The following is a 12,192-nucleotide window of genomic DNA, read 5'->3' on the forward strand; positions in this document are numbered from 1 at the left end:
TAAAGTAGAAATTACAACATACCCAAGGGAAAACTGACTCAAAAGAAAATCTAATAAGGAACGTTGAAGAAAGGCCAGGAAACAACCAAGAAAATGAAAATAGCGTAAAGGAAGACAAAAAGAGGATCAGAGAAAAAATGGTGGAAATAGAAGACAAGCAAAGCAGAAAAATTCGTATTATTGCATTCCTTAAAGAAGGAAAAAAAATACAAAAGAAAAAAAAAAAAGCCAGCTACTCTTCAAAATTGTAATCCAAGCAATTGAAAAGGCCTGAGTCTATACTTTGAAAAGCCTCAGTTGATATCTGGAAATATTAACCTAGAATGATCAAATATTAACCTAGAATGATCAAAACTGAGACATATCCTAGTAACACTACTAAATTTTAAAAACAAAGATAAAATTCTCAGTACCTCCAGGCAAAAAGAACAAATAATTTATGTTGGCAAACAAATTCAACTGGCAACAGAGTTTTTAAAACAAACATACAAATAAGGCAACAATAGAATAACATTTTTTAAAACTCAGTGAAAGAAGTTGTGAGCAAAGGAGTTTATATGCAGTCAAACTGTCCTTCAAGTATCAAATAACAATTTTCAATATATAGGAATTTATGGAATTCTATATCCATAAACTGTTCTCGAAGAATCTACTAAAAATGAGTTTCACTCAATTAAATGATACCCGGCAAAACATCAACTAAAGGACTGATAGTGAGCACTTTAATATATATACATGTATGTATAATACTAAAAGATTGGAATTGAGGTGAAAGACTAAAATACAGCTATTATGTATTGTGATAAAGTACAAATACTATAGGAGAAGGGAAAAAAGTCTATATTGCTGTATAGGTATTAAGTAGATATTAAAAGATCAAAATCCTAATTTTGTGAAAAAGTTAACAAAACAGGTAAACCATTAACTAGCTTGATCCAAAAAGGGGAAAATATACACATATATAAAATAAAATATGAAAAGAAGAAAACATCATGGAAGAGAACAAATTCTTAAAATCGTAAGAGTCTAATTTGCAGACTTCTATGCAAATACATTCAAAAATCTAGTTAAAGTAGATAATTTTCTGGAAAAATACATATTGATCTCATTAGGTTTACAAATCAGATAAATCTCCATATAAGAAACAGAAAAAGTTATTAAGAAACTCCCCCTACAAAAACATCACTAGGCACAGATGATTTCATAAGAGAATTCTACCAAACCATTAAATACTAGCTAGTTCCAATGCTATATAAATTACTCTAAAGCATTCAGAATAAAGGAAAACTTCCTAATCCTTTCTAGGAAATAACTATAATACTCATACCTAAACAGATAAAGAAAATATCAAGAAATAATACTATAGAACATCATTCATAAATATCAATGTGAAAATTCTACACAAAGTGTTAGCAAATATAATCCAACACACATTAAGATAAAAATACACATGATCAAGTGAGAATTATGCCAGGAATGCAAGTGTGATTAGGTGATCCATTATTAGGTGACCTATTAATAGGTGATCCATTAATATGACATACCATAATATATTAGCTTCCTATGGCCGATAACAAATTACCGCAAACTTCATGGCTTAAAACAACAGAAATGTGTTCTCTCACAGTTTGGAAGCCAGAAATACAAAATCAAGGTGCCAGCAAGGTCATGCTCTCTCTGGAGGCTGTAGGACAGAATCTATTTATTACATCTTCCAGTTTCTGGTGCCTATCATATTCATTCACCTTCTTTGGTTTGGATGTGTTTTGTGTCCACCAAAACTCAAGTTAGAGTTTAATTGCCAGTGAGACAGTATTGTGAAGTAGAGCCTAGTGGAAGATGTTTGGGTCAAGGAGGCAGATCTCTCATGAATAAATTAATACCATCTTGCAGGAATGAGTTATCGCTCTCATGGGAATGGACCCATTCCCCAGAGAGTGGGTTGTTATAAAGTGAGATTTTTCTTTCTTTTTGGTCTTTCCTTAAATGTGCCTGCTCACTTTCTGTTTCTCCACCATGTCTTGATGAAGTTCATTGCCCTCACCAGAAGCTGAACAGATACAAGTGCCATGCTCTTGGACTTTCTAGCCACCAGATTCATGAGCTAAAGACACCTCTTTTCTTTATAGAGGATCCAGTCTCAAATATTCTGTAATAGTAACACAAAATAGACCAAGACATATTGCTTGGCTCATGGCCATTTCACTCCAATCTCTGACCCCATCTTCATATTACCTTCTCCTCTATGTGTGTGTCTAGTCTTTTTCTGCCATCTCTTAGAAATACATTTGTGATGGCACTCAGGTCCCACCCAGATAATTCAGGATGATCCATCTCAAAATCCATAATTTAATCACATCTTCAAGACCCTTTTTGTCCAAAGAAGGTAATACTTGTGGGTTTCAAAGAGTAACAAGGAAGACCTATCTTTGGGGGCCATTATCAGCCTACCACATTCCATTCTCTGGAAAATACGCAAATATTTTCACATGTAAAATACATTTATCCCCATTCTAAAGTCCACAAAGCTCTCAACCCATCACTACCTCAACTTTAGTCCAAAATGTCATCTAAATGTCATCAGCTCCAAAGTCACAAATCTCATTGTCTAAATCAGGTATATGTGAGACTATGGGTATAATCTATCTGGGGCAAAATTCCTCTCTATCATGAAACTGTAAAACAACTTATCTGCTTTCAAATACAATGGTGGAGTAGACATAAGGTAATACAGACATTCTCATTCTAAAAGAGAGAAAATAGAAGAAAGAAAGTGGTCACAACTCCAAAGCAATTTTGAAGTATAGCAGGAAGAAATTTCTTAGGTTTTAAGGCTTGGGGATAATCATCCTTTGTGGCTCAAAACCTAAGAAATTTCTTATTACTGCTATAATATTCCCAAAAACCATGTGGGTTTCCTGTGTGCCTTATAGACATTCACACTGTGAAACAAGAGGGTCCTCCACAGAACTTTCCTGAATAATACCATCTTTATTCCTGAATTCTGCTGAGATGTTTGAGTAAATCCACAACTCATACACCTAAATCTCTTCAACACTAGCAAGAGGTTGTCTAGCCACAACTTTGGCCTTCTCTCTAGATCACACTTCCTAACAGTGAACTTCTCCCTTTTAGCATCATTTGCAATCTTGATTGCAATTCAGAGAATTTCCCAAATCATGGGGTGCTGGTTCCTTTTTGTTTAACAATTCTTTCCTCAATTTTTCTCTTTCCTCTGGCATTTTACTATAAATGACAAGAATAAACCAGTCTGCACCTTCAATACCTTGTTTGGAAATCTCCTCAGGTAAATATCTGAGTTCATTTCTTCCAAGTTCTGTTTTACACACAACCATGAGTCACAATTCAGCTAACTTTTCTGCCACTGTATGACAAAGATCCTCTTTCCTCCAGTATCCTATAATGTGTTCTTCATTTTCTTCTGAGTCCTCAGCTGGTGTGCTTTATCATTCCTATTTCTAACAACAGGCTCTTTAAGACAATTTAGGCTTTTTCTATCACGTACCTGAAAACTCTTTCAGCCTCTTTCTATTATTCAATTTCAAAGCCATTTCCATATTTTAGGTATTTGTTACAGCAGCATCCCACTTCCTAGTACCAAAATCTGTATTAGTTTTCTATGGCCACTGTAATGAATTACCACAAAGTGTGGTTTAAAATAGAATTTTATTTTGTTACAGTTCTGGAGGTGAAAAGTCTGAAATCAAGGTGTTGACAGGGGCTGGGCATGGTGGCTTATGCCTTTAAACCCAGCACTTTTGCAGGCTGAGGCAGGAGGAACACTCGAGCCCAAGAGTTCAAGAAAAGCCTCAGCAACATAGTGAGACCCCATCTCTACAAAAAATTTAAAAAATTATCCAGGCATGGTGACATGCATCTGCAGTCCCAGCTATTCAGGGGGCTGAGGTAGGAAGATTGCTTAAATCCAGGAGGTTGAAGCTGCAAAGAGTGTGATTCCACCAGTGTTCCCCAGCCTGGATGACAGAGGGAGACTCTGCCCAAATTAAATAAATAAACAAAGTGTTGACAGGACCATGCTGTCTCCATAGACTCTGGAAGAAGTCTATGGAGAGAAGCTAGAAGCCTCTTCCAGCTTCTGGTGGCTTCTAGCATTCCTTAGCTTGAGTCTACACACTACAATCTCTACCTCCATCTTCATGCCACTTTCTACTCTATGTGTTTGTCTAATATCACTCTATCATCCTCCTACAGGGCCCACATAGATAATCCAGGATAATTTTCTCATTTCAAGATCCTTAATTTAATTACATCTGTCAAAAGTTTATCATATAAGGTAACATTTCCAAGTTCCCAGGATTAGAACCCAATGTCTATGGGTAGCCATTATTCATCCCACTACACATAATAATGTCTAAAGGAAAAAAATATATATAATCATCTCCATAGACCAAGAAAATGCTGAGAAAACATTTGACAAAATTTAACACATATTTATCAAAAAACAACTCCTATATGTAGGAATTGATGGATACTAGCTCAACATGATGATTGGTCCTATAAAAGGAAAATATCTTGGACCCCCAGAATCACTAAGCTAAGGGGAAAATTCAAGCTGGGAACTGCTCAGGGCAAATGTTCCTCCCATTCTATATTTAAAGTTATCCCTCTCCTCACTGAGATAGATGCATATTCTGATTGCCTCCTTTGGAAAGGCTTATCAGAAACTAAAAAGAATTCAATCATTTGTTTCACACCTATCTGTGACTTGGAAGCCCGTTCCCTGCTTTGAGTTGTCCCCTCCTTTCTGGACAGAACCAATGTACTTCTTACATGTATTGTTTGTTATCACATGTCTCCTTAATATGTATAAACCAAGCTGTGCCCCGACCACCTTGGGCACATGTCATCAGGACTTCCTGAGGCTGTGTCACAGGTGCACATCCTCAATCTTGGCAAAATAAACTTTCTTTCTTTTTTTTTTTTTTTTTTTTTTTTGAGATGGAGTCTCGCTCAGTCACCCAGGCTGGAGTGCAGTGGCGCGATCTCGGCTCACTGCAAGCTCCACCTCCTGGGTTCATGCCATTCTCCTGCTTCAGCCTCCCAACTAGCTTGGACTACAGGCGCCAGCTGCCACGCCCGGCTAATTTTTTGCATTTTTGGTAGAGACAGGGTTTCACTGGGTTAGCCAGGATGGTCTCAATCTCCTGACCTCATGATCCACCCGCCTCGGCCTCCCAAAGTGCTGGGTTTACAGGCGTGACCACTGCGTCCAGCCAAAATAAACTTTCTAAATTAACTGAGACCTGCCTCAAATTTTGGGGGTGCATAGTCCTGAAGTCATTATCTTATTTAATGGAGAAGCAATAGAGATGTTTCTACCAATATCAGAAGCAATACATAAATTTCTACTGTCTCTGCTACTGTTAGAGCTATCTCTGCTACTGTTAGAGAGATGTTTCTACCAACATCAGAAGCAATACATAAATTTCTACTATCTCTGCTACTGTTAGAGATATTAGCCAGTGCAATTAGATATGAGAAATCAATGAAAAGCAGAAGAGTGACTAAATGAGTGGTAAAACTCTCTATATTTGCAGATGATATAATAATATATGTGGAAAATCCCAGAGAATCAATAATAAAACTAATTCAAACAATAAAAAAATTTACTGAAGAAGGAGGATGTAAAATCAACATAAAAATCAATAGCCTTCATATAAACAAACAATAAACAGGGGACACAATGGTAGAGAAAACACCATTTAAATAGCATCAAAATATAGTAAGTACTTATGAATAAATTTAACTTGAGGTATGAAAACCTACACATGGAAAATATCAAAACACTCTTAACAGACAGTAATAAAAATTTGAATAAAAGGAAAGATAACCCCCTGTTTTAGGATAGAATCATAGCATTATGAAAATACCACTTCCCCCAAGTTAATTTATAAATGTAATACAATTCCATCAAAATATGAACAGGCTATTTTCTGGAGTTAGAGATTTTGATACTAAAGTTCATACAAAAAAAAAAGACATGTAAGAATAATGTAGAAAAACACTGAAAAAGAAAAGCTGTGGTGACTAGGCTTATCAGAAATTAAAACATTTGATAAAGCCTGGATAATTAAAACAGTGTGGTATTGGAGCATAAACAGAGAAATAGACAAGCCAGTGGAAGAGAATAGTCCAGAATTAGATGAAAATACATGTGAAAATTTAGTATATGACAAAAGTGGCATTTCAAATCACTAGGGTAAAACATACCATATAGCAGAATAAACTCCAAGTGGATTACAGATGTAAATATAAAAACTAAAACCACATAGTATAGAAAATAAATGACTACATTATTATTTAACCTTGGTAAGGAAAAGCCTTTCTAACTATGATTTAAATCTAGGGGCAATTTTTTAAAAGATTAATAAATTTGACTGCATTTTTTGTGGGACAAAGACCACCAAAACCAAAATCAAAGACCAATTAACATATTGGGAGAAAATATTTGTGACACAAACTCGAGAAAAAGGGCTAATATTCCTTATATGCAAAAAAAAGTCTTTAAAATTGAAGGACAAAATCCTGAGGTGAAAATGAGGCAAAGGCATCATTTGGAAAAAAAAGACAAAGATTCAAAATGGCTTTTAAACATGCAGAAAATGCTTAAACTCACTGATAATTAAGGAAATCCCTTTCTCATTTATTGAACTGGCAAAAATAAAACAAATATGAGAATACATTGTGTTGTTAAGGCTTGTTGGTGAAGCTATGGGGAAATGGGCACTTTCCCTGTTAGAAATGCAAATTGGTACAACTCTTTTGGAGGGGTATTAGGCAATATCTAACCAAAGTGCACATGCATTTCCCTTTTCACCTAGCAATCCCACTTCTAAGGTATGTACCTCTGACAATACAAAATTGCATATGCATAAACTTACTCATTATGTATTGTTTATAATTGCAAAACACTGGAAACAACTTAAATGCCCATGCATGGAAGAGTGCTTGAATAAGCTGGTACAATAACATGGAGTACTATACGAACGTATAAAAGAATGAAGAAAGTCTCTAGAGTGGATATGGGATGCTTTCCATGACATATTAAGTAAGGGGAAAAAACAACAACAAAACCCAAAACCCAAAATATATAGTTTTGGGTTATGTGATTCTTTGTGTAAGAAATCAGATATAAGAAAACACACAGATATCTGATTCTTTATGAAAAGAAAAAAAAATCAAGAACAATAAACAAGATTTGAGTAAACACAAAGTATCTCCCTCAAAACACTTATCAGCTACAAAGAGAAATACAGTAACTGTATAGTTGTAATCACCCAATGGGTTCTTCCTGCCCGCTCCCCAGAGAGAGCCAATTTATCAAAACAGGGGAATTACAATAGAGAAAGTTTTACACATATAGAACCGACTGAACAGGAAACTAGAGTTTTATGATTATGCAAATCAACCACCCTGAAAATTTGGAGACTATGGTTTTTCAAAGATAGTTTAGGAGAGGGGGTTGGCTAGGGAATGGGTGCTGCTGAATGGTTGTGGGTGCAATCATAGGGGTGTGGAAAATGGTCCTCATGAGCTGCTAAGTTCACTTCTGGGTGGAGTCGCAGGACCAGTTGGTGGTTCTGGGTGGAGCCATCCATTTTCAGAAGCACCAAAATCTGAAAAGTCATCTCAAATGGCCAATCTTAGGTTCTACAATAGTGATATTATCTGCAGGAGTAATTGGGAAGTTGCAAATCTTGTGACCTCTGGAATAATGGCTGGTAATCATTTATATCTACCTGTTAACAGAGTGCAGGTTCCTTTCATCCTCCTAACCTGTTGGTCTTTCATTAGCTTTACACAAAGGTGGTTTAGTTTTGAAGAAGGATATAATCTTTTAAACTATAAACTAATTTCTCCCAAAGTTAACTTGGCCTACGCCCAGAAATGGGTAAGGCATTTTGGAGGTTAAAAGCAAGATGGGGTTGGTTAGATCAGATTCCTTTCACTGTCATAATTTTCTCACTGTTATAATTTTTGCAAAGGTGGTTTCATAATGGGAAACAAGCAGACACTAACCTAAAGGAGTGCTCAAGGTAAGTATCACCATTAATAAGGCATATCAACATCATGAATCCCTTGGCATGATGTGCTGGAAAGGGATATAGTATCATTTCTGCGGTATTCTTACCATAATGGCATAACCTCACTCTAATCATGACAAAACATTAGACAAACTTAAAATGAAGGACATTCTACCAAATTACTAATCAGTGTATTTGCAGGTAGACAGGCATAAGCAGGGCAGGAGAGGGCTCTTCCCTCACCCACTGAAAATGTCAGGTGATGGTTTGGTACTTATCACATTGCCTCTCTGAAAGTGATAAAATTGGCAGCCAGCACCAGGGAGAGGCCATTTCCTGATGGTCCACACCTGTTACACTAAAGTGTGAACTGAATGTAAATACCAGGGAAACACAACTTCCCAGGCATGTGCATTAGGAGATAAAATGGCAGAGTATGGCCTTGCAGGGACACACCATGAGAAAAGGGAAGAAAGCCTCCAATGGGCATAATACAACCTCCTAAACACAGTGCACATGCTCATCTCCCAAGGGTAAGGAGGGCACTGTGCATGAGGGCAGCCCCCTTTGAGGGAAGAATCACGTGAAAGAGGCCAGTCTATAAAGTCCTAGGATCAAGGTTAAACACTGCAATTGACCTTCACATGCCCACTTGGGTCTCTTCCAAACATACTTTCCTTTCTTTCCTGTTCTAAAGCCTTTTCAAATAAACTCCCACTCCTACTCTGACAGTTGCCTTGATCTCTTTCTCTGCTTTATGCCCCTCAGTCAAATTATTTCTTCTGAGAGGGCAGGAATTGAGGTTACTGCAGACCTGTATGGATTTGCCGACGGTAACTCGGATACCTTCCACTGGTGACAATCAGTATCCTTCAAAAAGTGACAAAGTTATGAAGGACAAGGAAAGACTAGGGAACTGTTGCAGATTGGAGTCAACTAGGGAGAAATACAACTCAATACAATCCAAGGTACTGGATAGACTCCTGAGACAGAAAAATGATATTTGGATCTACAGCCATACCACCCTGAACACACCTAATCTTGTCTGATCTTGGAAGCTAAGCAGGGTCTGGTCTGGTTAGTACTTGGATGGGAGAAAAATGATATCTGTAGGAAAATTGGTGAGTATCAGATGAAGTCTGTAGCTTTGTTAATAATATTGTACCAATGTCAATTTCCTATTCTTGATAATTACATTAAGATGATGAGAGAGAGTCAACATAAGTGGAAGCAAGGTGAGGGAACACTTTCTAGTATTTTTGCAATTTCTTAAAGTCTGAAATTTATTCAAAATGAAATAATGTTTTAAAATGAAAAATAAATAAATAATTAAATGAAATGGATCTCTTCTATTAAGGGTTTTCTAGAAACCTCCATCTTTCCACCACTCTCCTATAAAAGTTTCAAAACATTTTCAAAAATCACTTATCACTATTCTAAACTGCCAATGATCAAAAGGCAGCCTCGCAGGTTGCCAAATAATGAAGAAGAGGAGAAAGCTAGAAGGAAGAGGAAGTGGAGCATCTGAGGGAGAGATTTTTAAATGACCTCCTTTGTGTTGCTAAATTTATTCATATCCTGGAATGGGCTACAACCATCACAAGGACACAAAAATCATCAGGTAAATTCAAGGACTTTTTAAAAATGCATCTAACCACCTCCTGTCCAAAACATTCAAGCTTAACCTTTCTCCTGAAAATGCAATCTGCTCTTTACACCCTGCCTGCATACCAGATTCTGAGACCTAGATTGCCACAGGAGCAGAACCATCACCTTGTCCTGATTCAATAGGTTCTTGTTGTTACATTATCGGCTTAAGATCCTGGGGTATGTGGAGATGTGCCTATTCATTACTGAAAGACTTCATGCACAATTTATTTCCTTCGCATAACTTTGTCCTTAAAAGCTATTTTCTGAATCCATTTCAGTTATGTTTTCCTAACAGCCATATTAGGAGGTGACTATTGTTTTTGCATATTCAAAGTAAAAGAAATGAGACAAATATCTCAAAATGATTGAGGTGCTCGCAATAAAAAGTTAGTGGTAAAGATAGTACCAGATCTCATACCTGTAGCTTCTGTGCCCTTTTTCATAGTCCAGAGGACTAAGCTACTCTAGCAAATGGGTATATGAGAACTAGTGACCACAGTTAATCCAGCTGACATGACACCAGCCATTACATTCAAGTGCAGTGATGTATTTTGCATTGCTTAGCTCTTTCTACTTTTCAAAGCCCTCTTCACATATTTTATTGAATTTGATCCTCAAACCACATTGTAATGTAAGTAGAATAGCTATTTCCTCGTAGTAATCATAACATCATGCCATTCAATATATAAATAAAGCCCCTTTACTTACATTGCCTTATCTAGGTCCCACTAAAAATATATATATATAAAGTAGTAGTGTCCCCATTTTCTATATCACTGAGGCTCAAAGATTAACTGGTCCACAGACACCTAGGCAATGAGGGGGAAGATGGAATGTAAGAGCAAGTCTTTTGACTCATTATCCAGTCATATTTCCCCCACTGTGCAATAGCTGCATACCAAAATGAGGAAAAATTACAAGTTTCTGACTGTGAGTCCAAACATGAGTTAACATGTGACTTTATATTAGAGGAGAACCTAATGAGGTCACTGTGCTTAGCTGCTTAGCTACCACTGCTATCCCAATGGAACTGGGCAAGAATAGAACCAAGTCATGCAAGTAAGAGCAGCACCTGATCAGGCACTGGGCTTGTATTCAGGTCGTTATCTGTACGGATAGCTGTGGTTCCCTGAGGAACCATTCCAAAGACATTAGAAGAGCAAGATAGAACCCACATTAATTCATTGGTTAAAGCTCAGAAATAATCATGAGGTCTCTGAGACAGGTGACAATTAGACATAGGATGGCTCCTATTATACACAAAATTTCATTGAGCCAGCTCTCTATACTTTATTCTTACCCTAGTGTATCTTAAAGATGTGGCTTTCCTCTTGCCTAATCCAGGAGAGCTGGATTTCATAACTAACAGGACTTTAGACCCGTGCTTCACCTTTCTGCGTGCTGCTGGGTTCCATGATGTCCCAGAGTTTATGTGCTTATAATAGGAAGGAAGGAAGGAAGGAAGGAAGGAAGGAAGGAAGGAAGGAAGGAAGGAAGGAAGGAAGGAAGGAAGGAAGGAAGGGAGGGAGGGAGGGAGGGAGGGAGGGAGGGAGGGAGGGAGGGAGGGAAGGAGGAAAGGAAGGAAGGAAGGAAGGAAGGAAGGAACTGAAGAGAGACCCGAGGCTACTGGAGTGAGATGGGCATGTGAAGAATTGCATTTTCTCTGGTTCCCGGGTATGCTGAAGATGGCATCCAGGAGAAAACTTCTGGCCATCCCTCAAACCGCCCCACAGCTCAGCGGGCAGCTGTGATTTTACTTACAGTGACATCAGCAACATGATGGATTCCATCGCCAGCAGCCTGGACTCCAGGAGGCGCCCCAGGCGTGGCTGATTTGCACAGGTAGGAGCATGTCCTCTGCGTGGCCTCTGCACTGGAATTGCTTCAAGGCCTTTTCCTCCAGGGCTGAGGGGATTTGTGTTTCGCCTCTGTTTGTTTTTATGTACCTCTGTTTGGGGAAACTTTCAAGTGCGCAGAGCAACATTCTGATAAACAGTGCAGTGAGGAGCTGCGCGGCATCCTGGAGCCGAAGGTCACAAGGAAGAGACCAAAACCCGTAAACTCAGGGGTGTTGCGGCCTGAACCTGTAAATCCAAACAATCTCACAGTTATGAAATGGAAAGTTTGTGGGGAAAAACAAATGCTTTGGTTATTACAGTGTTACTACATTCATAAAATATATTTCATTGGGGGGAGTTTACACAGGGGGTAATGAGATTTTTGCTTTATACATTATTTATAACCGCTTAATCCAGGTACTGTGGGTTATTTTTTATTCCTTCGTTTTCACAGCTACAAAACACTTCAGTATTTCTAATTTATTTCTGCTTACAATACAGATGTTCTCAATTGTGTTTCTAACTACATTTCAACCGTTATGATCGCGTTTATTTGTTTGTGTCAGCACACAAGCCGGGGTTGAATGTGCAATACACAATAGTAAGGCTTCAAGAAGCCTGTAAAAAGGCCTCTTGTG

General features: G+C 37.8%; 1 long non-coding RNA gene across 2 annotated transcripts in view; it reads right to left on the minus strand.

Moving 5' to 3' along the window:
* LOC123567956 (uncharacterized) overlaps positions 1-11,614 on the minus strand; it is a 162,869-nt gene extending 151,255 nt beyond the window's left edge. For both annotated transcript variants that reach the window (XR_012418041.1, XR_006691164.3), the window contains exon 1: positions 11,478-11,614. This is a non-coding gene — a long non-coding RNA (uncharacterized lncRNA). The remainder of the gene's footprint in view (positions 1-11,477) is intronic.
* Between the last annotated feature and the right edge of the window lie 578 nt (positions 11,615-12,192).

Source organism: Macaca fascicularis, chromosome 1 (genome assembly GCF_037993035.2).
Source record: "Macaca fascicularis isolate 582-1 chromosome 1, T2T-MFA8v1.1".
Taxonomy (NCBI): Eukaryota; Metazoa; Chordata; class Mammalia; order Primates; family Cercopithecidae; genus Macaca; species Macaca fascicularis.